The sequence below is a fragment of the Diceros bicornis genome, chromosome 6, assembly GCF_020826845.1.
Source record: "Diceros bicornis minor isolate mBicDic1 chromosome 6, mDicBic1.mat.cur, whole genome shotgun sequence".
NCBI classification, from domain to species: Eukaryota; Metazoa; Chordata; class Mammalia; order Perissodactyla; family Rhinocerotidae; genus Diceros; species Diceros bicornis.
This window is the reverse complement of record NC_080745.1, coordinates 78,337,273-78,363,183: the sequence shown is the minus strand read 5'-3', so window position 1 is coordinate 78,363,183 and position 25,911 is coordinate 78,337,273.

Genomic DNA, 25,911 nt, shown 5'->3' with positions numbered 1-25,911 from the left:
AGAAAAAGAAAAAAAGAGCAACGCCCAGGATCCACCAGGAAGAGATTCTAAATGAACAGGTCTTGGTTGGGGCCCAAGCACCAATATTTTTTAAAGTTTCCCAGGAGTTTCCTAATATACAGCCAAGGTTGAGAACTTGTAACTGCTGGATCTTAGCAAGGACAGCTGGAAGTCAGCTGGGAGTGCACGTAGGAATAAGCACACTGGCACCAGAAAGGCCAACAGGAAGGAAGCACTGAAGACCAGGAGAGCAAGAGAAAGCAAGGTGGCATGACCTCTCAGTTTTGCTCAGGAAGAGCCATGCATGATCCTGGGCTAAAGTGCTTGCATCCTAGGGCTCATTCTAGCATAATTGTTTCTTGATGTTTCCCTGCAATTAGGCTTGACAACCAAGTCTCCTGGTGACCTCTGCCCTTTCCTCTGCCTCCAACCGAGTGTCTTACATTTACCTTCTGGTGCCCCCATTTAAAAAGCATCAGAACCCTTCTTTGGATAGTCAATTTGTAAATTGCAACAAGGGGCCTCATTTCTTCAGTGATAACTTATACCTCAGACAGATGGAGTGTAGTTACCCTGATGAATGGTTTCAGCTCAAGGGACTCTTAACCACTAAATAGACGTGTTTGTTCTTTTCAAGGAATAAGAGGCTCCAACCCGTAAGGATAAACTAGGTGGTTGTTCTTGTTTTGTAAGAGCTTCAAAAGCTCACTTTACTCAACCAAAAAGAGAGGAGGAGGAGGATGATTAGCATAATACCCACATTCAAAGAGTCAGAGAAATGGGCCATGTTCAAGAAGCAGAAAGAAATCTTACATTTCAGATGCTTTGAAAAACCTGAAATTCTGAGTGATCTTATCCTTTCATTTCTGTCTTCACTCCACACGTTTATTATAGAAAAATTTCAAATAGTGAAAAGCACAAAAAGGAAGTTAAAAATGACTCATAATTCCAATACTTCTTTCTTTCCTTTATTTTTAGTATATAAGGTGAAAGGTGAAAATCTACCCACCTCCATCTCTCCAAAGGTAAACTGTTCCCAGAATGTTTTATATTTATGTGTTTCATAAATACATCTTAGCATTATCTTATGTTTCAGTTACTGTGCTAAACACTTTATAGGAATTATCTCATTTAATTCCCATAATAACCCTTAGAGCTAGATACTATTTATACCTCCCTCTCCCAACCCCCATTTTTGAGGTGAGAAAACAGAGCATTAGAGAAGTTACCTTACCCAAATTCACCTTCATTTATTCATTCACTCAACAAATATTTATTGAGTCCCTGCTATGTACCAAACACTATGCCTAGGCATAAGGGATATAAGAGTGAATGAGCCAGACATATCCATAATTCACCTCTTGCCTCCCCTACGGCTATCATCCAAGTCTAAACTGTCATCTCTCCCCTGGATTATTGTAATAGCTTCTAACTGGTCTTCCCACCTCCACCCTTGTTCTCCTGCAGTCTACTCTAAACACAGTAATCGTCACTCCTCTGTTCAAACACCTTTCATGACTCTCCACATTGCTCAGAATAAAAGCTGGAGCCCTTACTGTAGTCAGTGAAACTCTACATGATCTGTGCCTTCATACCATCACCTCATCTCCTGCTGCTCTCCCCCTCGGGCTCTGCTCTAGTCACACTGGCTTCCTGGCTGTTCCTTGACCCTCAGGGCCTTTAGGGCTTTGCTCTCCCAGTTCCCTCAGCCTGGAATGTCCTTATGCCAGATACTCACACAGTTCACTTCCACACCCCCCTGATGACTTTGCTTGTGTCACCTTTTCAATGAAGTTTTCAATGGCCACCATATTTATAACTGCAATGTCTGCCTCGCCCCATGCTTCTCCACTTCATTTTCACTTTATATGTACACTGTACAATCTATTTTTGCTTATATTCTGTCTTTAGAATGTAAGTTTTGTGAGGGTAGGCATTTTTTTCCTATTTCAATCACTGCTGTATGTGGAATGGCTATTCTGTTCTTTGTAACATTTATTTAAACAAACACTTAGTGCTTAATATGTGCCAGGCACCATTTTAACAAAACCAACTCATTAATCTTCTTCAAACCTCAGCTCATTTAATAATCACAATAACTCTATAAGGTAGGCCATTTTAAAGATAAGGAGTGAGAGGCCCAGAAAGGCTAGTTTAACTTGTCCAAGTTACACAGAGAGTAGTGGGAAAGCCAGGATTTGAATCCAGACAGTCCAGTCCAGGGTCCAAGCTGTTACCCACTCTGCTATGCTGTGTCCTCTTCAAATCCACGCTCTGTAGTAAGCACCAATGTAATCCAGGATTTTGAGACATTGACTATTCTCATTGCTACAGTGACCATGTTCTCTGAACCCAGAATATGAATTTACAAGTTCACTCTATTAAAACTAAAGGATAATTAAAAAGCAAATGAAAATACAGATAGCAACTTGACTGCAATTTCTCTGAAGAGTACACTAAATGAAATACTCACAGATTATTATTATTTCTTATACTTACAGATAAGGTTTTTAGGGTCAGGTTTTTAGGGTCTAAGGGATTTCCTCTCTCACCAACACCTCTTATTTCTTTTTTTTTTTATAATTTTATTTATTTATTTTTTCTCCCAAAGCCCCAGTAGATAGTTGTACATCATAGTTTCACATCCTTCTAGTTGCTGTATGTGGGATGCGGCCTCAGCGTGGCCAGAGAAGCGGTGCCTCGGCACGCGCCCGGCATCCGAACCGGGGCCGCCAGCAGCAGAGCACGTGCACTTAACCGCTAAGCCACAGGACCGGCACAACACCTCTTATTTCTGAAGCAAAGAAAACTTAGGTTCGGAACTGTAAATGTTTACGCTTTATGTCCAATGTAAAAGATACAGTATTAGGCCTTAGTAATTGACTTTGCAATGAAGTTGAAAGCACTGTTTAATGATATGGAGCAGGAACAGAGGATTAAATTTAATGCCCTAGAACTGAATGAAGTGTTTCAATGATGGTACAGATTGTTCTGAGAACTTTCTATTTAAAATATGACACTGTGCGAGAGATGCAGATTGGGTCATATTTTGATTCTAGTATTTTGAGATAAGCCAAGGCTAAAGAGCACATACACTAGGTTTAGGGCCATCACCTCAGAAGTGTTTTAGCTCTGATATCTTTCTTTTGTTGATTTTTTTCTTCTTTATAGAGGACTTTCAATTGCTGATTGTGATAAAAATACATTTAAGAAATATACTGTAAATTGGCAGTACAAGACAAATTGGATATTCTGCTTTTCTTCCAAATTTTTATTTGATATAGAAATCATATTAACATATGTAAAAGGAAAATGTTTAAATAAAAAAAATCATCCATAACCACACTATCAAAGCACAATAGTTCTTGTCATTTTTCTCTGTATCTGTCTAGTCTTTGTCTGTAGGCTCACTCTTAAATAAATTAATAAATTTCTGTTTAAAGGAAGTATTGGGTCACTCAGTTGACTTAAGTTACTGCCACATTCTTTCGAGGAACCCCTCCAAATAGAGAACACTTGACATGCTGAAATCATAGCATGGTAGACCTGAAGGGGACCTCAGAGATTATCTGGTTCAACCCCTGCATTTTAGCAGTGGCTGTCTTGTCAGTATCGTGACTTTTAGCAGTTAGTTATAACGGCTGCTGTCATTCACTCAATGTCAAAAATATGTGCTACTTTCTTTTACTTCTAATCTTCCTGGCAATTATGCAAAGAAGGAGTGAGTAGAAATGATCTGAGATTGAGTCCTATAACATGGGGACAATAATAGCACCAATCTCCTAGGGTTATAGAGAGGATTAATTGACATAATGTATGTAAATCACTTGGCATGGCGCCCAGCTATTTTCATTATCACTGTCCACTTTTCGGATGAGGAAACCGAGGCTCAGGAAGGTTAAATAACTTGGTCACATGCTTTGTGTGCTTCAGTTTCTCACACAGCCACCTGAGCTAGTGCCTGGGACAATGTTTCATAAGTATACTCACTGGACCGCATGCTTCAAAATTGCCTAGGGTGCAATTTCCTGAGCTCTTCCCCAAACTGACTCAATCAGACACTCTGGAAGTAGAGAACAGGAACATAATTTTTAGAAGCTCACTAGGAGCTTCTGTGCACTAACGTTGACAACCACTGGTGCTCAGCTTTCCAAACTCATCAACCAATTCCTGGGCTCTGGCCCAAGTTTTCCCCTCTGTGAGATGGGAATAATTTTACTGCCTGTCAAACTAGTTGGGAGGATTAAAACAGTATATTATATAGGAAAGTGCTTTGTAAACTGTAAAGCATGATCATTTCTCTCCATCTCAGTCAGGCCCTTGCCAAATAGGGAAGGACAATGTCCAACGTCTCCAAATGAACAGCACCAATACAGACACGGTTCATGCTAGGCCTAGTCAGAGAGCCAATGGAATTGTACTTCATTTGTTTTCTCTCATTGTTTAACCTGAGCCCTAAATATATAGACTCTGTTCTGAAGTCTTGACGTCATCCCCTTCCATCCCCCACTGCCGTGATCTTCCCAGACAAAATTGGACATTGCCACAATTGATGTTAAATACCATTATTCACTATGTTCTTTCCTCGCCTGTTCCAATAGAATTACAGTTCCATTTGTCTGTGGGTGATGAGCAAGCCTGCAGTCTGCTTTGTACTCCGCGTTTTATATCCTGAGCTATTAAAGTGTGTCTGACATTTTCTTTTCCAGGTATATGATTATGGGTTAAATCAGCACATAATCAAACCAGCCCACTTGGCTAATCTCCCTCTTAATAGAGTAGCGTTTAGGAAAGGAATATGAGCAGCATGCAAAGAGAAAAAGGAAAAGCCCAGAAGCCGTAAGAGTAAGGAATACTGCGTGAGCCGTGGGAAGGACTGGACTCAAGTAGCAATAAGGATGTGCCCCAATGAGTAACAGCATGAATTGTTTTCTTCCTACTCTCTCCCACGAAGCTAGCCTCTCCATGGAAACTCCTTATAAAGAGAATGGAAAAATTTTAGCCGGAAGCATGTGGGTTTTCATCTGCCTAAAGGAAAATGTCCAGGCCATCTAGGCTCTGGGTGTCTGCTTTCCGGCAGTCCTGCTAAGAATGACATACTGTAAAGTCAGTGGAGATCTGTTGTTTTCCGTTTGACTAGTTCCTATTTTGCTCTGTTCTTGTGAGTCTTGTTGGAGCTACCATTCCTAGTTCTGAATTTCCCAACTCAAAGGCCAGGTTTGGACATGTAATCCAGGCCCAGCCAATAAATGTTCTGCCCCGGGATTCTTTTTAAAATTTGAAGCTTGAGGAGAAGAAGCCTTGCATTTTTGGTCACAGGCTGGAAAGGTGAGACTTAAGAGATATTATTGGTTATCATCACCACATGGAGAGAAAGTGTGTTTGCAGAAAGAGAAAATAAAGCCTCACAGAATTCAGGAGAATGGGGAGTGAGAGGAGAGACCCTGCTTCCTGGTCCCTGCAATTACCCGGTACACTTCTGAGAAGTTCTCTTATGGCTTAAACTAGTCGAAGTAGCTTTCAGTCACTTGCAAACCAAAGAGTTCTCACTCAACACTACTGTGCCCTGCCCCAATTCCCTCCCGTCCCCTCACACTGCACCCAGATACATACCACTCATTTCCAGACTCCACATCTGTAGTAAGTCATCTCTATACATTCTTCATCTCAATGAACTGTCCTATTGGGAAATACCATGAAAAGGCTAGTTAACTAATTCCCTTGAGGTAGTTCATGATTATTCTTGGCTTAACTGATGCTTTTCCCAGGTTACCATGCAACTTAAGCTACTAATAGCAACAACAATAGTTACTATTTATTGAGTGGTAGGTATTATGCTAAGCACATATATGCATTAATTTATTTAAAACAACTCTAAGATCTCTATTTTATATGTAACTAAACTGAGATGCGGAGGAGGGAGGGAGGAGATTCTTAACCCAGAGAAATAATCTCCAATAGTATAATTTTAGGAACTGTAGCTAGGGGTTCTCTGCCTACTTATCCTTAAACCTCTGTCACGACTCATATTCTGTAGCTCCCCATGCATAACCAGTCTAGGGTACAGGGTGGGAAGGGCAGGGCAGGAAGCCTTATATTTTTCTTTTTATTTGGAGACTTGATGGCTAAGAGAGGCCAGAGTTCAGCTTTTGCCAGACAGAGAGGAAGGTCTTGTACTATCTGCTCAAAATAAGCAAGAAGCAGGCTGGAAGCCAAGGAACCCCGGCCAAAAGAGACTGGGGCAAGAGGATATTCATCATTGACTTTCATCCACACAGTGAACACATGGTTGAATAACTCCCTAGAGGAAAGGGATCAATGACATTGGGAATGTGGTTCAGATAGGTGAGCAAGTGTTTCCTAGCCAAACCCCTTGCAAGATTGAACCTTGCCAAGCTTAGGCGCAGAACAAGCTCTATCCCAAAGTTATTCTCCCCTATTCCTCCCTCCCTCCCTCCTTCCTTCCCTTCCTTCCTTTCTTCCTTCCCTCTTTCTGTCCTGAGACAGAAAGGCAGCTTGTCTTTCCTTTCTTTAATAGATATTTAGTGAGCCTCTACCACATATTGAAACAAGATTCCTGCCCTTGGGGAGGTGATAATTCACAGGAAAACCAGGCAAAAAAGCTAGCAATAACATAGAGTAGGGAATGTCTGGTGATGTAGTAGAAGGAGCAGAAGTTTAGGAGCCAAATAGCTTTAGCTCAGAATCCTCATCCTGCCTCTTACTGTAGGTATGATCTTGGACGAGTTATTTAACTGTACGTGCCTGCATTAACTCATCTATAAGATAAGGATAATAATCCTATCTATTTAATAGGGTTGTTGGAATGATTAAGCGAGGTATATAATCCATGTAAAACACTTGGCATGATATCTGGCAAGTACTAAGTGTTCAATAAATGTTTCTGCTACTTCTCTGCAACTGTTTGTCCTGGAAGGCAGACTGGTAAAGCGGTCCTTTGTTTCTGATTTCGTTCAACAAGCATTAGTAAGAGCCTACCAAGAATGCAGTATCCTGGTGGGCAATTTAGGAAAAATCAAAGAATACAAGACTCAGTCCCTATCATCAAGCAATTTATAAACTAGCAAAGCAACAAGATAGATGCATAGGAAACTATTTAAATGCTAAGAAGTATGACTCAAATAATAAATATCACTGATGAACTAGAGTGCTCAGAAAATGTTTCATGGAAGAGGTGCCTGGACGTGGACTTTGAAAGAGAGATGAGATGTGGTGAGCAGAAGGAAGGTATCCAAGGTAGGGAAATAGCATGAGTAAATACTTTTCTGGATGAATAAGAATAACCTGGCTAGGGTTTGCTTCCTATTGGGAATCAGTAGATCAGAAAGTTAGAAAGGATCTATTAGGTCCTGTATACCAGGCTGGGGTGGAACATGATCCTGAATTCAGTGGGTAGCCATGAAGGTTTATATGTTGGAGAAAGGCATAGTTTGAGTGCTGTTTTAAGAATACGAATTGTTCCATGCATGCAGAAAGATTGCTAGGGACCAAATTCCAATGGCTCAGAAGTGGGGAGCCCAGTTTGATAACTACAATTGTCCATACCTGGGGCAATGGAACCTGAATAGTGCTGTGGCAGTGAGGAAAACAAGGAAGCTGACTATAACAGACATTTTTTAAATAGTTTTTTTTAATTGTGGTAAAACACTTATAAAATTTACCATCTTAAGTTTTAAGTGTATAGTTCAGTAGTGTTAAGTACATTCATAATGTTGTGCAACCAATCTCCAGAACTTTTTCATCTTGTACAACAGAAGCTATGTTTCCAATTTCCCCCTCCCCACAGCCCCTGGCAACCACCATTCTCCTTTCCCTATAACAAACATTTTGTATCATTTAAAACTCTTGGTTTCAAGGGCAAAAGAGCTTAAACTAACATGCAAAGTTTGTTTGCAAACTTTGGGATAGGAAAGGATTTATTATATAGTTACAAAAGAGGATCACGATGCTCCCAGATAGGAATGCATCTGGGCCTCTGAACAGACTGGAATCTAACCAGATAGGTGTCAGGCTTTTCTGCATTCGTGTCTGCTTCTCGCTGCTACTTCATTCTCTCTGTGCAGGCTGGCCTCCACTGCTTCTCTCTCCGCTTGGTAGAATATTGCATCCCTGTAGCTTTGAGTTCATATATTACAGTTCTGGCCACATACAGAGGCTAAATGGCTGTTTCTGAATCTCAATTTGAAATTCCAGAGAGAGAAAGAGAGAGAATTTGATTGGCCCAGCTTGTCCACCACATTGTCCATCACAATGTGGCAATTGTCCATCACTGTTCCAATCAGCTATTGCCTCTGAAAGAGTCATACAGCACAAATACAGCTGCTAGGGCTGATTTCAAGAGAGGACAGTGGTCTTTGGGAACCGGGCAGACACACTAAAAGGTGTCTACTACACATTTCAGAAAAACAATTAAAATGGCTTGGTAACTGATTATTGGAATCCTGTGGCATGGAACGGCTGGGGAGATCAGGGAGGAGTAAAACATAGAGCTGCTGGCTTAAGCAACTCACAACCTAATTGGGAAGACAAATTATACAAGAAGCACTGAACTCAGAGTTGACTGCGAAGAACTCACCCATTTTCTAAAGTAGCCATTGTAGCTGCCCCTTCTGGAGGCGCTGCCACAATCTCATAAATTTAACAAGATATTACTGGACTGGGAAAGGAAGCTAAAATATATCATTTACATTCTTTCACGAGAAAAGAAGGGAGAGCACCTTCGCCTCCAGGGTTATTGCAAAAGGAGTGTGGAGACATCTCCGGCTACAGCCTAAAGGTTGAGAGTGATTGGTCCTGATTTATGAAATGCCTCCAAGGTCAGGATAATTTCAGGGGCCTTTTTGTGGCCAGACTTCCTGGGGAGATTTCCGCAAAGACACAGAAACGTTCCTACTACTGAGGAAAAAAGACAAAAATGAGAAGGCGGAGTTCAGAGAGGACCTAAAATTAAAAATAAAATTCAAATCAAATCAGTCTCTGATACATCCTGAGAACCTCCCACAAACCATTCCAGACTTCGTTATCAGCGGATCAATGACTCCAGCTGCACTTAAAATGCAATGAACGGAGTCAAATACAGGATTCAAAAGGATAAAATGATATAGTCACAAAGCTACTGGAGGTTTCCTTTCTTCAAAATGTTTAAGCTCTAGCTTCTTTAAATTCAATTTCATCTGAAAATTTCAAGAGACCAGTTGAATTCTTTGAGATTACATATTCTGTTTTAGATGAAAGCTGAGTAGTTCGGTGAATTATATCTCAACTCATTTCTCCAGACATCAGTTACCAGAAACCCTTTTAACGAACGCTTTGAGGATTGTCTGTCCACTACGCTGCGGAAGAGTCTGAGTCAGCAAGCGCGTTCACGTTTAAAAATTTAACTGGCCCTCATCCAACCTTTAATCAAAAGCTAATGCACTTTCCCAAACTAAGACTTTTACGTTCACTATCTAAAGAGGATGTTGGATAAACCATTCTTGGAAACAGCTGGTTCAGTATGTAAACTGCCATCACAGCTGTTTTGCAGTAATGTGGTCTGAGTGTGTGCGCATGTGTATATTTTTTCTTAAAATGAATGACCTGCAGAAGGTCTTCACTGTCATCGGGCATTAAAGTTCCTTTGTAAGGTCAACCTTGCCACAAATGACTTTTCTCTTGCAGGGAGAAGGGAGAAGACTACAAGGGCACTTTCTTCTTGCCTGTCTCCGGCATAATTAACAATTGAATGGGTTTGAGTAAGCGGGAGGAGGATACAGATTCTTCAAAAATCTAAGTTCCTTCCCTAGAAGATCTTTGTGATAAGGCTGAATATATCCTGGAGGGGAAGAAGCTGAATATTTAATTCCCTGTGCTTAAACTGATCACAAATGAGAGACAAATTAGCAGTGCTGGGGCCTTGAGATAGCATTTAATGAATCGGAAAAGGTAACTACTAGATAGAACCCTGCAGAATGGCTTCCCCAAGGATAGAAGAGATGTTCTCACAGAGGGATTTATTCATTCCTTTCGATTTACTGAAAGACTAAAACACAATCCAGAGTGCTTTTAAGAGCAAGCCTGGGGCCTTTATCTCAGTACCTGTACCAGGAGAGATTTTAAAGGAAAGCCACCATTCTACACAGATACGGAAGGCCAAAGAGGTCATCACTGCTCACCTGAGTCAAGATAGTTTTCATCATAAAGAAAAAAATATTTTTAATAGACTCTCAATGACCTGATTAAAGAAATACTGTCTTTCACACAGTTTCTTTTGTCTTATTTTAATATTAGGCAAAGTCAGTCTGTTCTTTTAATTGCATGGATTGTATTTTTTGTTTCTTAGCTAATGACTTCTTTGTTACAAGTGAGCACAGAAACTGACAAGAGCAGTCTATTTCAGCCAGTCCAGTGAATTCTTTACATATGTAGAGAAAAGATCTCAATATCATAGTACTCAATACCCTTTGTATGTAAGCCAAGAGCCATAACACATATAAAACATTTACACTTGAGAAGCACAGCACTCGTTAATAGATACATATTAGCAAAGCCAAGTGTTGCATGAGACGGAGTTGTGTGTGAATGACTTACAGGAAAATTGTACAAATTATCAGTGGATTCAAAATAATTATGCAGTAAAATTAGGGTGCTTGTAAAAAGCAAGGTTTATGTGAAGAGCTCCGCCTTCTCATTTCTCTCTTGTCATGTATCACAGGCTTTGGAGCTCCAGCGGTGGATGCTTCCTGAGACTAGCAGGGTTACTTACTACTCCAGGTAATGGTTTGACGATTCAGGCACTGCCTTTCCTGTAGAGAGTCAGCAGAAAACATGGCTGACTTCTGAAGGAGGGAAGGCTGGACACACAAAAGAGATTGGCTCTACTTCTGAGGCTGCATTGCGTGAGACCAACTCCACAGACATGACAGAGTTAGTGGTGTTAATTTCAGCACTGTGCCCTAAGCAGAACTTCTGGAGAATACGTTAAATGGCCAAAACACAACTCTCTGGAATACCCACATTTAATCCTCCCTACATTCCAGGGGAGCTTGGTTGGTGTTGGTTTCAGTAGGGGGATGCTTTAGTTCCAAAGTGTGAATAAATTTTACAACATGTCAAAAACAATCAGTTTCTAGAATGTCTATTGTGAACGAGGCCTTTCCTTTTCCAAGAGTGCTTGACCTAAGCTAGTGTGAAGGGCACTGGGAACATGGCCCAGTTGGGGAAGGCAGAGACTGGCCCAGTCGCTACGGTTTACTTGGTTTAGGATAATCCGAAGATGTTGTCCTCTGGAAGGAAAACAAAAGCAAAGCTAGGCAGTCCATACAAATAAGCCATCAGTTCCAGGGGTCAGGAAAGGAAAGAGATCGCTGGTGTGAAGCAACAGGGGAGAGAACCATATGAGGAGCCCGGCTTGGGAACAATCCTGTAGAAGCTTTTTACAGGGCACCTAAAGCCTCAGGCCCAGGGAGTGAGTGAGATTCAAGGCAAGCACCAAGTAAGCTTAGTACCCACTAGTATAGCTCCTGTGTTCTTTTCCCCTGTGCTACTTTGTTAGAAGCATTTGCAAAATTTAGGAAAACATCAAAGAAAATCATTTTTAACATGGTATAGTAGCCCTTGTCCTTGTGTATTTAGCCTTACCCCCTTAACACACACCTATTCCTCTAGAAAGACTCCACTATCACTACTCCCACCTCAGGGACAGGCAGTTGACCCACACTGGATTAATCCTAGTATCCCATTCCCTTGTTCCTGAGGCCCCATCCACCCTGACTTCTCCATGAAAAGGTTAGGTGAGTCAATATGTTTTCCTTTTTGTTTTCCAGGTTGGTTTGAACTGATTGTCACTTGCAATCAGAGTTCTGAATAACACACATAATCTTGTTCTTTATCTCTCATACAAAGAAAGATGTGTTTATTATAAACACGTGCCAGAATACTAAGTATTTATACTGCTATGATTACATAAAATAATGATTGTCTCTACATCTGGTCCCTTTACTATAGGGACATAGCCCCTACAAAGAGCGTAAAGTGGGTACATAGGGTGAGTGGAAGAGGAGATGATCAGCCCCCACAAGCTCTGCTATTTGCTATGGGGCCTCAGAAGGCCGAGGCCTGATACCAGGGCAGGATTTAAATTTGCCTCTCTGGGTCCTTTTTTAGCTGCCATGGGGTTAGAACCATAGCTGCAGGTAAAGCTAAGTGCTTTCTCTGGTACCCCCATGGAAATGTTTGATATGACTGGGGAGTGGCTGGTGATAAAAGAAAATAGAACTGTCTATCTGTAAATATCTGTTTGCAATTCCTTTGTGAAGGGCACTGCTAGGTGCTGTATGACATCTACAGATGGATAGAACACGATCCAACACTCTTGAGAAGACCACATTCTATTTGGGGAGAAAAGACATGCACACAGACAGACAATTACCCAATAAAAGGAAGCAAACACCAAAGATTGGTAGGTGGATTAGATAGGAAATGCGGCATAAGTTTGGAAGCTACATGGATCTCTGCAAGCTGGTGTTTTATTAGTCCCTTGGTGGCAAGGAGACTCTGGCTAACTTAAGCCAAAATAGGAGTATATTGAAAGGGCAGCTCACAGAACTGAAGAAAGAGTTGACAACAGACCTCTGGGAGGATAGGAACCAGGGAAGCCCCAGAAGACCTGCTTAGTGGTCATCATAGCGGTGTAGATGAAGAATAAGGGCCTGGACTAGCAGGGAGGCAGTGAGACGGAAAAATGGGCAAGGAGAAAGACATTTAAAAGTTCTCCCGTCCTCTAAACCTGGTAGGATATGTACTTATCACTCTTGGAGACTGGAAAGAGACAGTTGATCAGATATAACTGATTCAGGGATCTAAGAGACTGGGGCAAGTTTTGTGTATACTAAGGGCAAAAACATCATAGTAGAATCTCAGCCAAAATTAAAAATTCTCCAGACTCAGATTAAAGACTAGCTAGGGATTTTAACCACTTAAGAACCAAGACCAGTATTCTAAAATTGACTGCCCAGAAAGCGCTTCTGCACTGAAAAATCTGACTCAGCAATCAGTATGCAGAAGGGAACACTTGGCCTTGTGGCTTTATTGAGCACTATTGACAGGACCAGGCATCCATGACAGCTAATCACAAAATTCCAATTAGCTCTTGTCTCTTAATGTCCTTCCGTGGGGTTTCTGTTGCCCAGATGAGGCTGGCACACACTTGGGCCTGGAGGGAACCCCACAGAGAGACAGAGAGAGCAAGCAGCCCAAATGCTGTGAAAGGGTTACATCAGAAAGAAAACAGTGCAGGCGTTCTGACAACGAACTGTATTTTGTAGGAGAAGAAACGCACTTTATTTTTTAAACGAACAATTTGAAGGGAGTCTTATGGCCACATGGTGGGGAGTTAAGGAGTGGGTGTGGAATTACAAAGTTGACGAATCATATGCAGCAGCCACAGATGGCTCCCTTCAGCTCAGCCAAGTGGGAGGCAGAGAGTTGAGGAAAGATTACTATGGTCCATCTTCCTTCCATAATAGAGATGGCTACTCTTCACTTATCCTCCCAAACCTCATATTTCCATATTCCCATAAAGACTTCCAGGAAGGTGAAGCTTGGGAGGAACTCTTGCCCCCTCTTTCTCCACAACACCTCACTGGCTTTGTCTAGAATGAATGATGTGATTGTTTACTCAGGAAGGAGGACCTGACCAGCTGTGGCTCAGGGCCCTCCATGCTCTGCTTTTTGGAGTAGCCTGTCCTCAGCTGACTTTCTCCTCCACCACCATGCAGTAAGGGGTTGCCATATGGGAGAGACATGAAGTGTCCAGCTCTGCCAGTAATGGGTGGGTAAGTCTGTCTCCTTAATCAGTCACGAAGTATTAGGAAGCCTTTTGTGGCCACACACTTAAACCACATCCCCAATCCAGATGATATTTCTTCCTCATCTGTTGGACTTGTGTATGTTATCTCAACTGCTTTAGAACTCAAGGCAGAAAGAGAGAAGTGGGTATCCCAAGACCCCAATATTCCTTACAACCTCTTACTGAGGTCAGAGATATTCATCCGTGGTGTTTACTACTCCAAGTAATCACGCTAATACTTTACACTTGTATAGCACTTTCCTACATTATCTCTATGTGATTCACAAAGTCCTGTGAGGTGGTAGAGTAAGTATTATCATTTTTTTAGTTTTATATTATATATTAATATAATATATATAATATATATTATATTATATTTAATTATATATATTATATATAATATACATTTAATTATATATATTATAATATAATATATATTTAATTATATATAATATTATAATATATATAATTTATATTATATTAGTTTTATAGATTAGAAAACCAAGATTCAAAGAAATTGGGTGAATTCCCCAAGGCTGTCCAATTACTAACTAGTGGAGTCAGGAGTCTATCTTGGCTTTCTGACCCCAAGTTCTGTAGGAACAGGTGGTTAGGATGCAGTTTTATAATGTAAGGTTAAGAGCCACGTGGATTTGGGTTCTGGCCCCAGTACTGCCTTTGGGAAAGTTAATCAAGTTCTCTAAGTCTTCCTTTCCTTACCTATAATATAGGGATGATAATAGGGTCATTTTGAGGATTTCGTGGAATAATGCAAAGCCACTTGCAAAGTATATATTAAATATTCAGTAAGTATAAGCTTTTTATTACAGATTTAAGTCAGTTGAATAAATAATCTGTTTACTAACCTAGGTTTGGTACAGATCAACCTATAAATACCTATTTGGCCATAACTCCATAAGATCTCATAAATAACCCAATGAAATTATTTAAAAGTTAAACTGAAAGCACTCTGTATTTCTATATCAGGTACTTTCAATATGTTATCTATTACAAGGTCCTTCTGAACAGAGAGGCAAATTTTTGTAGTATTTTTAGTAGCACTTTCTGTAACATATAAGATGTAAATTGGTATAATCCTCTTAAAAACATTTGACCAATTTATACTAAGAATCAGAAAAACATTCATATCTTTTGACTACGTAATTTCACCACTGGTAAATTACTTAAAATATATGAAAAGCCATTTTATACACACACACAAGCATGCCCACGAAGATGTTTATCATGGTATTCAAAATAGTAAAAATAACCAAAATGCCTAGCAACAAGCCTATCATTTAGAGTTCCTTGGTTGCAAAGAACAGAAAGCAACTCTGACTATCTTCAGCAAAAGAGAATATTGGAAAAATTGGGTAGTTCCTCAAATCAATGGCTTCAGGAAGGATAGGATCCAGGGTAACTACAGGAATCTCAGTATAATGGCCTCATGGACAGTCTTTACTTGGGATACTACCATTAGAATCACCCAGCCTTATTCATCTTCTGCTCATCAACCAAACTTTGAGTGGAGTGATACCATGCTTAAGACTGTCTAGAGATAGTATCTAACTAGCCTGGCTTGAGTCATCTGCTTACTTCTTGGTGAAGCAAAATGGGGAGTAAAGACACTGTGATCAACAGTCTCATCCAGATCACATGCAAAGAGGGAGCAACATTTCCCTGAAAGGAAAGAGAGATGCTAAGCAGGAAGAACAACAGATGTCCACTACTGTGGCAGAATGACCAAATAAATTATTATATATCATTTGAAGAGTATTTTATTATCTTAAAAATGATAATTATAGAAACAATATAAAATGTGTGTAATGTAATTTTAAAGAAAAAGACAGCATATTCAATTATGTGTGTGGACGTAGTATCGTAACTACGAAGGAAAAAAGACATTAGAAAGAGACTGGAAGGAAATTTACCAAGATCCTTGTGAATGGCTGTGTTTCTGTCTGATCTAGGCCCACCCAACAGGGGCACCTGCCTTTTGGACTAACCCCAGAGAGAGGTCTAAGGCTTAGAGCTAGTTCTGAGGGAGTGGTCTCCAGTCACCATAAGACGGTAGAGTCAGAGGACCAGACTGACTAGAGCAAAGGAGGAGCATTAACCATCCAATCTGATGAATCAAATCAGGTCCTAGGACTTGAACCAAAGCAAAGCCCAAAGTCATGGACTGAGAACAAGCTGGAGGAGAGGAAGTGGGAGAGTCAATGGCTTTGGTCTGACAGCACAGATTTCCCTCCTATGGGGTGAGGGCGGACCACTAAGTAGGGGCCTTGGCCTGAGAAAAGGCATAGATTGGAAGGAGATAGTTGGCGAGAGGGAAAGTGGGTGATTTTCTGCCCCTTCCTTCTTTCAAAACTTTTGTGATGATTTAAAAATTTTATATGAATAAAGAGAATGAATAAAAAACACATTATAGTCTTAAATTGTTGATTCATTCTATTTATTTTCTTAAATGTCTGCTACTGTAGTACCTCTATTAGCTCAGTGAAAGAAGCTTTAAATTTGAAAAGTGAGAAGTCTATTAAATTCAACTGCTGTCAATATACCTGAATTGTAAAATTTTACTTGTTTGACTTACAAGTTACCCAGCTTTATCTGTATCTCAAAATGCAATCTTTCTATTCTTCTATAACTTAATGATCCGAGAGGAAATTTTGCTTATGCTTAAATGTAATGACTTCACGGTTGTTTCTCTCGTAGGTTCAGTAATCTGTTTGTTTTTATAACTCCCCAAAGGTTCAGGGATGAAAACATTGCCTAGAGCTTCCTTTAAAATTTCTACAATTTTTCCCTTGATAATACGAGGACAAGGAAACTGTGAATAACAAATTACCTTTCCCAAAGAGAAGGGCCTCTTTGCAAAACAAAGTAAAAAGTGGGCTTCAGAACTCCATGTGCCTGGTTGGGGATATGGTATCCCTCTTTCTTCTCTACGTAATAATAATTTAAAAAAGACATTGGTTGTGGTGTCATGCAAAGAAACTTCAAAGTTTCTGGGAGGAGAAAAAAAAACAATCTATGGAGAAAAAATATTCATGATTAGTTACAGGCTTTTGAGGACTTTGGAAAGAAGTAAAAAAAAAATATATATATATATATATACACACACTGTTCTGACTACTGATATTGACATTTTGAAATACACATTCTTTAGAGCAGGAGGAAAAAAACTGTATTTTACAGGACTGCCAGCCTTATAGTAGAGCTATTTAACATTTCCGTGAGGAAAGGATGAGCCATAAGTCAAATGAGCTTCTAAAGTCATATCATGAAACTTCCTTTAATTTAAAACTGTATCCTCTGTTCTTTAACATGTCCTTCAACCACAGAAGAATTTTTTCGTTTAAGAAAATCTTATAGAATATAAAGAAAATATCGAGAAATACAGGTTATGAGAGAGGAAGGAGGCCCAAATATGCACGGAATCCTTTGCAGAGCTGAAAACATCCTGAGAAGAACCACACACTTTAATCTTCAATGCTGTCATCTTTTCATGATGAAAGCTTAGACTCTTAAAATCCAAACCAAAAGTTTCCAAGGAAAATTAATTTGTTAAATTAGAAGGAAAAAACCCCAGCTTGTCTTTTGAAATAACGAATGCCGTAATTCAGGGTTTACATGATATGCCTTAGACTTAAATATGCAAATATACTTGTTGGGTTTTGATTTGGACTTTTATGCTAGCTGAGCTTTCTTCTCTAAAAAGGAATGGGAAGAATACAAGATAACATTTTTTTCCCTTCCCTCTGCAGGAGCTATGGTCCGCAAGTCTGCGTATGTAACCACTACCTTAAACAGGTTTATAACGGCTCTCACTGTCCATAAAGTCTGCTCTAAGACCTCATTCTTCCCCGGCCCCTGCAGGAACACCCAGGCAGGCCCCTGACTTTTCTGGATGCTCTTAGCTAATAAAAAGAATCCTCTTATCACTTCAAGCTTCAAAACATGGCCTTGGTTTAATAATTAAAATATCCAATCCCAATATAGTCAAAACGTAAAGTGCTTTTAAATTAAATAATAACATTGTTTTCAATTTTAAAAGGAACACTTTTTCCCCGCCCCCAGCTTAGGCCTGTGGCAAGGGAGAATCCTGGGTTGAGGAAGGAGGGAAAGCTTCTGGTCTTTTTTCCCATCCAGGGTCCCCCATCTTGCTAACCCTAGGGATGGAGGGCAAGGAGGAAGAAGAGATAATGGGAGCAGGAAAGTTCTTACTTGCCAGGTATCCTGGTGGTCATTTAGTATCTGAGTTTTCCAAGGCTTGCCATATATTTGAAGCTGACTGGTTTGTGTATGTATGTGGGGCGGGGTGTCATAATCGTTAGAGACACCTCCACTCTCCATCCCTGGAGATCTTTTCTGTGTCACTCTCTCCACAGGGCGCATGAATCCAGGTCCCAATTGATTGCTTACTCCTCCTTCAGCACTGAAGGTACCTCCGACTTCTCTCTGCTGCTGTAGGTTGTTTCCTCCAGGCACACGTCTTGGACAAGACCTAAGGCAGCACTCACAGACTCTCCAGTGCAGGAGATCTTGACTCCACCATCAAAGCAGCCAGCCAACCTGTCTCTCCTCCTTTAGCTGTGAGTTAGAAACCAGAGCATCACGTCTCCCAAACAACAGTTTTCTCAAAGATCTTGAAGAGGTCTTGTGGAGGACCCTTTCACACCATGCTTGAAGACAAGGACAGGCCTCCCCTATCCTATGTCTGTGGGCGGGAGGAGTGGGACTCATTCATAGCAAACCAACACCTCTCTCCAAAAATGCTGTCTTCTTGATTTCCAACTTCCACCCTTAAATGCTCTTATCAAGGGTGAAATACTTAAGAGTTGTAAAACTAATTTTCCCACACTTCTCCCCACCATTTTTTTTTTTAATCCTATGTGGTGGTCTGGCATTCATTTTAGAATCTGATATTTTTATTGTCTTCAGTCTTAGATAAAACTACCATTTTAATATCTGATATTGATGTTCACAAGAATGTTCTAGTTCAGTCCTAAGACTTCAGAGACTGCAGCTATATGTCAGGTATTAGACGCTCCAGATTTTAATAAAAGTTACAGATCCTCAGTAACTATTGGGTTACTGTGTAACCCAATGGGAATACAAATGTGAGTAATTATAAATTCAGTAATGCAAAAGAAAAATATCAGAAAGGCAATGCCTATAAGCTGCTTATGGTTCTGCTATTGTCCTATTAAGCAAGTCAGTATCAAAGAAAATATGTTGAGAACATATTAGCTGCAGAAATTATTTACATTTATCAAATAGCCATTGTTTTCATGCCTGTTCATCCTCTTAACACTATATTTACTGCCTCCCCAGAGATAGTCTAATCAATTACATGGTCTTCCTTTCATACTCACATCAAGGCCGAGAGTAAACTCTTCCAAGCACAGTGCAACAGCCTGTTTTTTTCTGAAGCAAATAAAATAGGGCCACATGTAATTTTTTTTTGCCTGAAAAGTGACAAGATAAGAATTAGGCTAAAGAGAGAAGCATACAGAAACATTTTCTTCCGGTAGCCTGAACAGCACTATATTAACAATACACTTCCTGATGGGTAAGTGGTGAGTTCTTTTGTTTACTAAAATACCTCAATCAATTCTTCTTTTAATGACTTTCATCACCACTACCTACATGGCGCTGAAGGACATTTCAGTCCTGAATCTTATCTTTCCTCGTGTTCTTTATTGTTCAGAACAAGCACACACCGTGGTCATGTGATATTTCTTATTAGCTGTAACTGAAGCTTAACGGATAAAATTAATGGATTATTCCAACCCTGTCTGTAGTTCCTCAGTTCCTTTTATTCTTAAAGAGATGAATTCTAATAGCAGCATTATCAGATTCTAAATACAGTAGAGACATATTAGAAGAATGAAACGCCCCTTAAGACTTACCATGTCTTATTGTAGTAATAGAATAAATGTCCATCTAGAGGGATATTGTTAGATTTTTAGCACTTCCCCCTTGACTATTCCTGGAGACTAGAAATCTGGCTCCAATATCCTCACAGGCCGCTTACTAGCTGTGTGAGAGCTATGTCATCAGTAAAATTATCCCAGCAAGAAAATGTCTAGCCTAGATAATTTCTGAAGTCAATTACGTTACTCCAAACTGTAACCTTCAATGCTACTCCGTATTTCTATCATTTACCCAGGGCGTAAAAAAAAAAAAATTGGAATGTATGGTACAATTATGGGTAATTTTTATTTTATTCCTTTAATTATCTACTATTTTTTAAGGTTTCCACAATGAACAGAAATTATTATTATAATAAGAAAAAAGTTATTTAAAAAGAACAAACAAAAGAAAAATAAAAATTAACAAAAATACATTTTGGGGTCTTACACATCCCCAATCCTCACCCAGTTATATTTTAAAATTCAAAACAAATTGATGTGTAGAGATCACCATGATACATCAAGAAATCTAATCACAAGAGTCCAGACATAGCATTGTCTCAGATTTTAATAACATTTGTGGAACATCTATTATGTGGAAAAAGCATATGAGCAAAAAAAAGAAAAATTTGAGGACAAATCACATGTGATCCTAGTTCCCAGTGCACCAGACTACGATCAGGAAACCTGGGCTCAACTCAGTTTGGTTTAACCAATATTTATTGAGTTCAAAGCACTGGAAAATGAAGATGAATGAGGAGATTCTGGTAGTAGAAGGGATAGATACTTAACTCCAAAACTAGTCAGACTTGCAAGTGTCCTAAACAGAGGCAGAAATGAGACCTTGGAAAATACTGGTTAATTCTGACTGGGGAGATCAAAGACCTTGTATGTTATACCAAGAAGTTTGCATTGTAGGGTGGTGCTCTGTCTTCTTGAACAAGTTGTTGAGCGTCTCTGGTCATCTGTTTTCCCAGCTGAAAACTAAAGAAACTGAGTTTTTAAATTTCCAATCAGGGCCGGCCCAGTGGCGCAAGCAGTTATGTGCATGCGCTCCACTGCGGTGGCCCGGGGTTCACCGGTTTGGATCCCGGGCGCGCACTGACACACCGCTTGTCAAGCCATGCTGTGGTGGCATCCCGTATAAAGTGGAGGAAGATGGGCATGGATGTTAGCTCAGGGCCAGTCTTCCTCAGCAAAAAAAAAGGAGGAGGATTGGCAGATGTTAGCACAGGGCTGATCGTCCTCACAAAAATAAATAAATAAATAAATAAATAAATTTCCAATCATATCAGCTCTAAAATTCTAAGAGTCCGTGATTTTATGTTACAACAATGATGAGAATCCTTTATCCGGAGCTTGTTTTAGCTTCTTTTTCTAGTCCCCCTAATCACTCACTACTGTTGTCATTTTCCGTAACTAAATCCAGTCTAGGCTTACACCTCTCTCTCTGTTCCCATTTCATTCTGATGGTGGAAGCCCCCAATTTGCAGACAGAAAACTCAATATTTTTCCTTCGTGTGCATAATAAAGCAAATTTGGTTCAGAGCTTCCCTTTCTTCATTATTTCTCTTTAAGGATTATTGATTAAATGCTAGGTGGGGCAGGAGGCAAATATAAAAACTGTTAAATTAGCTGTTTTTATAATTAACTGGTTTGGGCTGTCATTCTAATTTAAAGGCATGCAGAGAGCTCATACTTTCTTTTTAGTCATAGTGATTTTTCAAGTTTCTGTAAATCTTACACATTAACCTTGAAGCCACACGCTTTTCTGACATTCTTTGAATTCTTTAAATAGATCTAGGGGGTTGGATTCAGGGCTGGCTTTTATTAGCATTACACTCTCAGCAAATAATAACCACTTTGCTTTCTTTTTTTTTTTTTTTTTTTTTTGTGAGGAGATCGGCCCTGAGCTAACATCCGCCAATCCTCCTCTTTTTTTTTTTTTTTTTTTTTTTGCTGAGGAAGACGGCCCTGGGCTAACATCTGTGCCCATCTTCCTCCACTTTATATGGGACGCCGCCACAGCATGGCTTACCAAGCAGTGCGTCGGTGCGCGCCCGGGATCCGAACCAGCGAACCCCGGGCCGCCGCAGCGGAGCGCGCGCACTTAACCGCTTGCGCCACCGGGCCGGCCCCTGCTTTCTTTTTTAAAGACCATTATTACTGGATCCATTCAGAGGGAAAAGCATGTAGTCTGCATTTGATGATCCACTCATGACAAATACAAGAACAAGTTATATATGTATGAAGCCATCTTCCTGTTATTTGTTAAAACACACGTGAAAGTAATGTTTTAATCTATTCATTCATTTAATTAAAAAAATATTTATTGAGCTCTTGCTATGTGAAAGGCAAAACATCATTAAGCAAAATGACCTGTCCTTTCATGTGAATTTATTCTTTTCTTGTGATATTAAAATGATTCAGCCCTTTAAAAATTCTCCAGGAACTGCTGGGGCAAGAGACTGTTGGATGAATCCTAAAGCTGAAAGGACCATTGACTAGAATGTAAAGGGGAAGAGGAAGCCAGAACAGGGCTTCTCAACTTTGGCACTATTGACATTTTGAGCCAGACAATTCTTTGTTGTGGGGGACTGTCCTGTGCTTTGTTAGGATGTTTAACAGCGTCCCTGGTCTCTACCCACCAGATTCCAGTAGCACCCTACCCATTCCCACGCCCAGTTGTGACAACCAAAACTGTCCCCAAATATTGCCACTGTTCCCTGGAGTCAAATTCACCCCTAGTTAAGAACCACTGAAGTAGAATGATTCTCTCTCTAATAATATGCCAGGCTCTACTCACAAAGTTTATTTCTTTGGCTTCTTAGAGATGATGCAAAACCCATGCACCTCAACCTGTGTATACTGAGATTTCACATAAAGCAAATTCCATTCCTGTGCCTCTACTTCTGTCACCAGAGGTAATAATAATGGGTGGTCCTTTCATGAAAACAACTGAAAAGGTAACTAGGGTTAGAACTTTGTTTTCCTAAATAGGGGTAAATTTGCACTAACATATCCATACTGTCTGGTGCAATCTCTGTCATGACTAACGTGGTGTGAGTGTACGGGGGACTGCGATGCGGTGCCTCCAGGAACTTAAAAATACAATTGCCTTGGGAGTTAAATTCAGAAGTTAATATTTTTATGTACTGAGTGGAGATGTACCAAAAAAACCTTCAAGCAGTGGTCCTCATACTGTAGTGTGTATAGAAATCACCTAATAGTTTTTTGAAAACATAGATTCCTGGGCCTCACGAGCAGAGATTCTGATTTAGCGGATCTGAGAAGGCCCAAGCACGTGCATTTTAAAGATACGTCCAAACGATCCTCATGCATGTGGTCCATGAACTTCTCTTTGACAAATAATGCCTTGAAGATGAAAAATAGCTGCCAAGTGTTGACTTAACCTGATCAGAGGCATTGCCATGTGTTAACCAAGGGTAAGTTTCTCAGCAGGGTAGAAAGGCAGGGCCAGCTATAATCATGCCAAGAGAGGAGAGCCCCTGGGCAAGATGGACAGTGCCCATCTAAGGTCCAAGGGAGAGTGGGGCCCTGCCCAAGGACTCAGCCTGTCCCTTCCTTAAGGCAGCTGCTGTCCCAGGTGTGGAGATGGATTTTCTGTGTCATCTTGGCCTAACGTCATGAAACATTCAAAATATGTAACTCATTCCTCTCGCCTTCCCTTGGAGTATGTCCTGTGGACACTCTCTTTGCTGTAAATTAATAAATTGATATTCTGATTGTATATGTATCAGTCTGTGAGCTTGGGTAATAAGAGTCCTTCCCAGAAAAATGGCTCTATTCTCGGCGTGGTAACAAATCTGGGTTCCTAAGGCTGGAGTCAGAATCTGGTCTGTGGTAAATCAACAAAGGTAAGACCACTGGTGTGTTGGTAAATTTTTAACAAAAAGCACTCTGGAAAAAAGAAAAATCCTGGATTTGTAGCATGAGCCAATCTCCATGGTGCAAATACTCGCACTTTCACCATGGCCAATTTCAAGCTGCTAGCCCAATGTCAGTCTATGTGGAGTTGGGGAGAGAGCATTATAAAGCATTGTCACCATATGTACACAATAAATGTAAATAATCTCGAGGCATAGAGAGTAAAATAATTATGAAGGGAAGAGTGTAGAGTAATTATTACCTTTGTTTTTACTTTTTATTTATTTTTTTGTGAGGAAAATCGGCCCTGAGCTAACATCCATTGCCAATCTTCCTCTTTTTGCTGAGGAAGACTGGCCCTGAGCTGACATCTGTGCCCATCTTCCTCTATATTGTATATGGGACGCCACCACAGCATGGCTTGATGAGCGGTGCGTAGGTCCGCACCTGGGATCCAAACCTGCAAACCCTGGGCCGCCGGAGCAGAGCACATGAACTTAACCACTACACCACTGGGCCGGCCCTACCTCTGTTTTTATTTTAATTGATTTTATTGTAAGTTTATTTATATAATCTAATTTTAAACAATAACTTTTTCACAATCAGTTTACAAAATTCCTGAGAATTTAACAATTGCCCTCATGAGCTGGTACAAGCTGGCTCCAGCACGCCACTGGAGGACCAATCTTTATGGATTGGTTTGGGTGAGTAAATCACCTTCCCCAGATGATACCTGTGTTTCAAATGTGCATTTTCTTTAGAGTTTCTATGAAGAGACAGAACAGGGTCAATCTTACTACCCACTTGAGCTTAAAAATCATCAACCTGGTCTCATTAATCCCTTAGATGTGTCTTATCCTTTCATAGTAAACAAAGAGCTATCATACACATAATTTCAACTGATTTTTTTTTTGAGGAAGATCAGCCCTGAGCTAACATCTGCCAATCCTCCTCTTTTCGCTGAGGAAGACTGGCCCTGGGCTAACATCCATGCCTATCTTCCTCCACTTTATATGGGATGCCGCCACAGCGTGGCTTGACAAGTGGTGCAGCGGTGCGCGCCCGGGCTCCAAACCAGCGAACCCCAGGCCGAGGCAGCGGAGCACGTGCACTTAACCGATTGCGCCACCAGGCCGGCCCCAATTTCAACTGATTTTTATAACCACCTCATGAACCCTCATTTTACTTAAGAAACTGAGAACAGCTAAATTATTTGCTCACAGTTAACCAGCTAGTACATGGCAGAGAAGAGAAACAAGGAAACTACCATTTATTAAATGTCAATCATAGACCAGACATTGACATCTTGTCTAATCCTCAAAGCAATTCTATGAAGTAAATATTATTGGGCCTATTTTAAATATGTATGAGGAAACTGAACTCACTGAGATTACATAACTTATTCAAGATCATATGCCTGGTAAGTCTAAGTCAGAATCAACTACACAGTGCTTCTCAAACTCTAACACACATCAGAATCACAGGAAAGCCTGCTAAAATATGGGTTGCAGGGCCCCACACCTAGAGATTCTGGCTCAGTGGGTTTAGGATCAGACCTGAGAACTTGTATTTCTAACAAGCTCCCTGGTGATACCCATGATGCTGGTCTGGGCACACTCTGAATAGTCCTGAGGTATACCATGCAGCCTATTAATTCCTGAGAACCCAGGTGTCCTGACTCCTAGTTCTGTACTCTGTCCACTGCAACACATTGCAATAGTTTATTCTAACCTCTAAACTAACCAGACAAAAGATGATATTGTGCATATATTTGTAAATTATTTATTACATATAATAAATTAATATTCTCAATAATAATATATATTTTCTTTAATCAATCAACATAACATGTGGTGGTTCTGAGCTTTTGTATGTACTGATATTATATACAAAATTTGTCATGAAAACCATTAGATGAAAATATTTTTGAAATCTCTCATTGGGGTTTATTATTAAGATTCTGGACGTTACTGGAAATAAAAATTTTAAGTTAACTTTTGTTGTCAATAGTCCATGTAGGAAAAAAGCTCTGTGTGTGTGGCAGAACCTCGAATCATATATGGCAAAATAAGCTCCCTAAACTTACATTTTCAAATTTCATTTTTGCTTCAGGGAAAACTGACTTCTTACTCAGCTGATATTTATACTTGGAAGATCCGCACTGAAGCAATACTTAATGATAACATTAATTATAATATTTATAAGACATCTTTCCATGAGACTCTGAAATAACCACAGTCATGTAATCTATTTTTC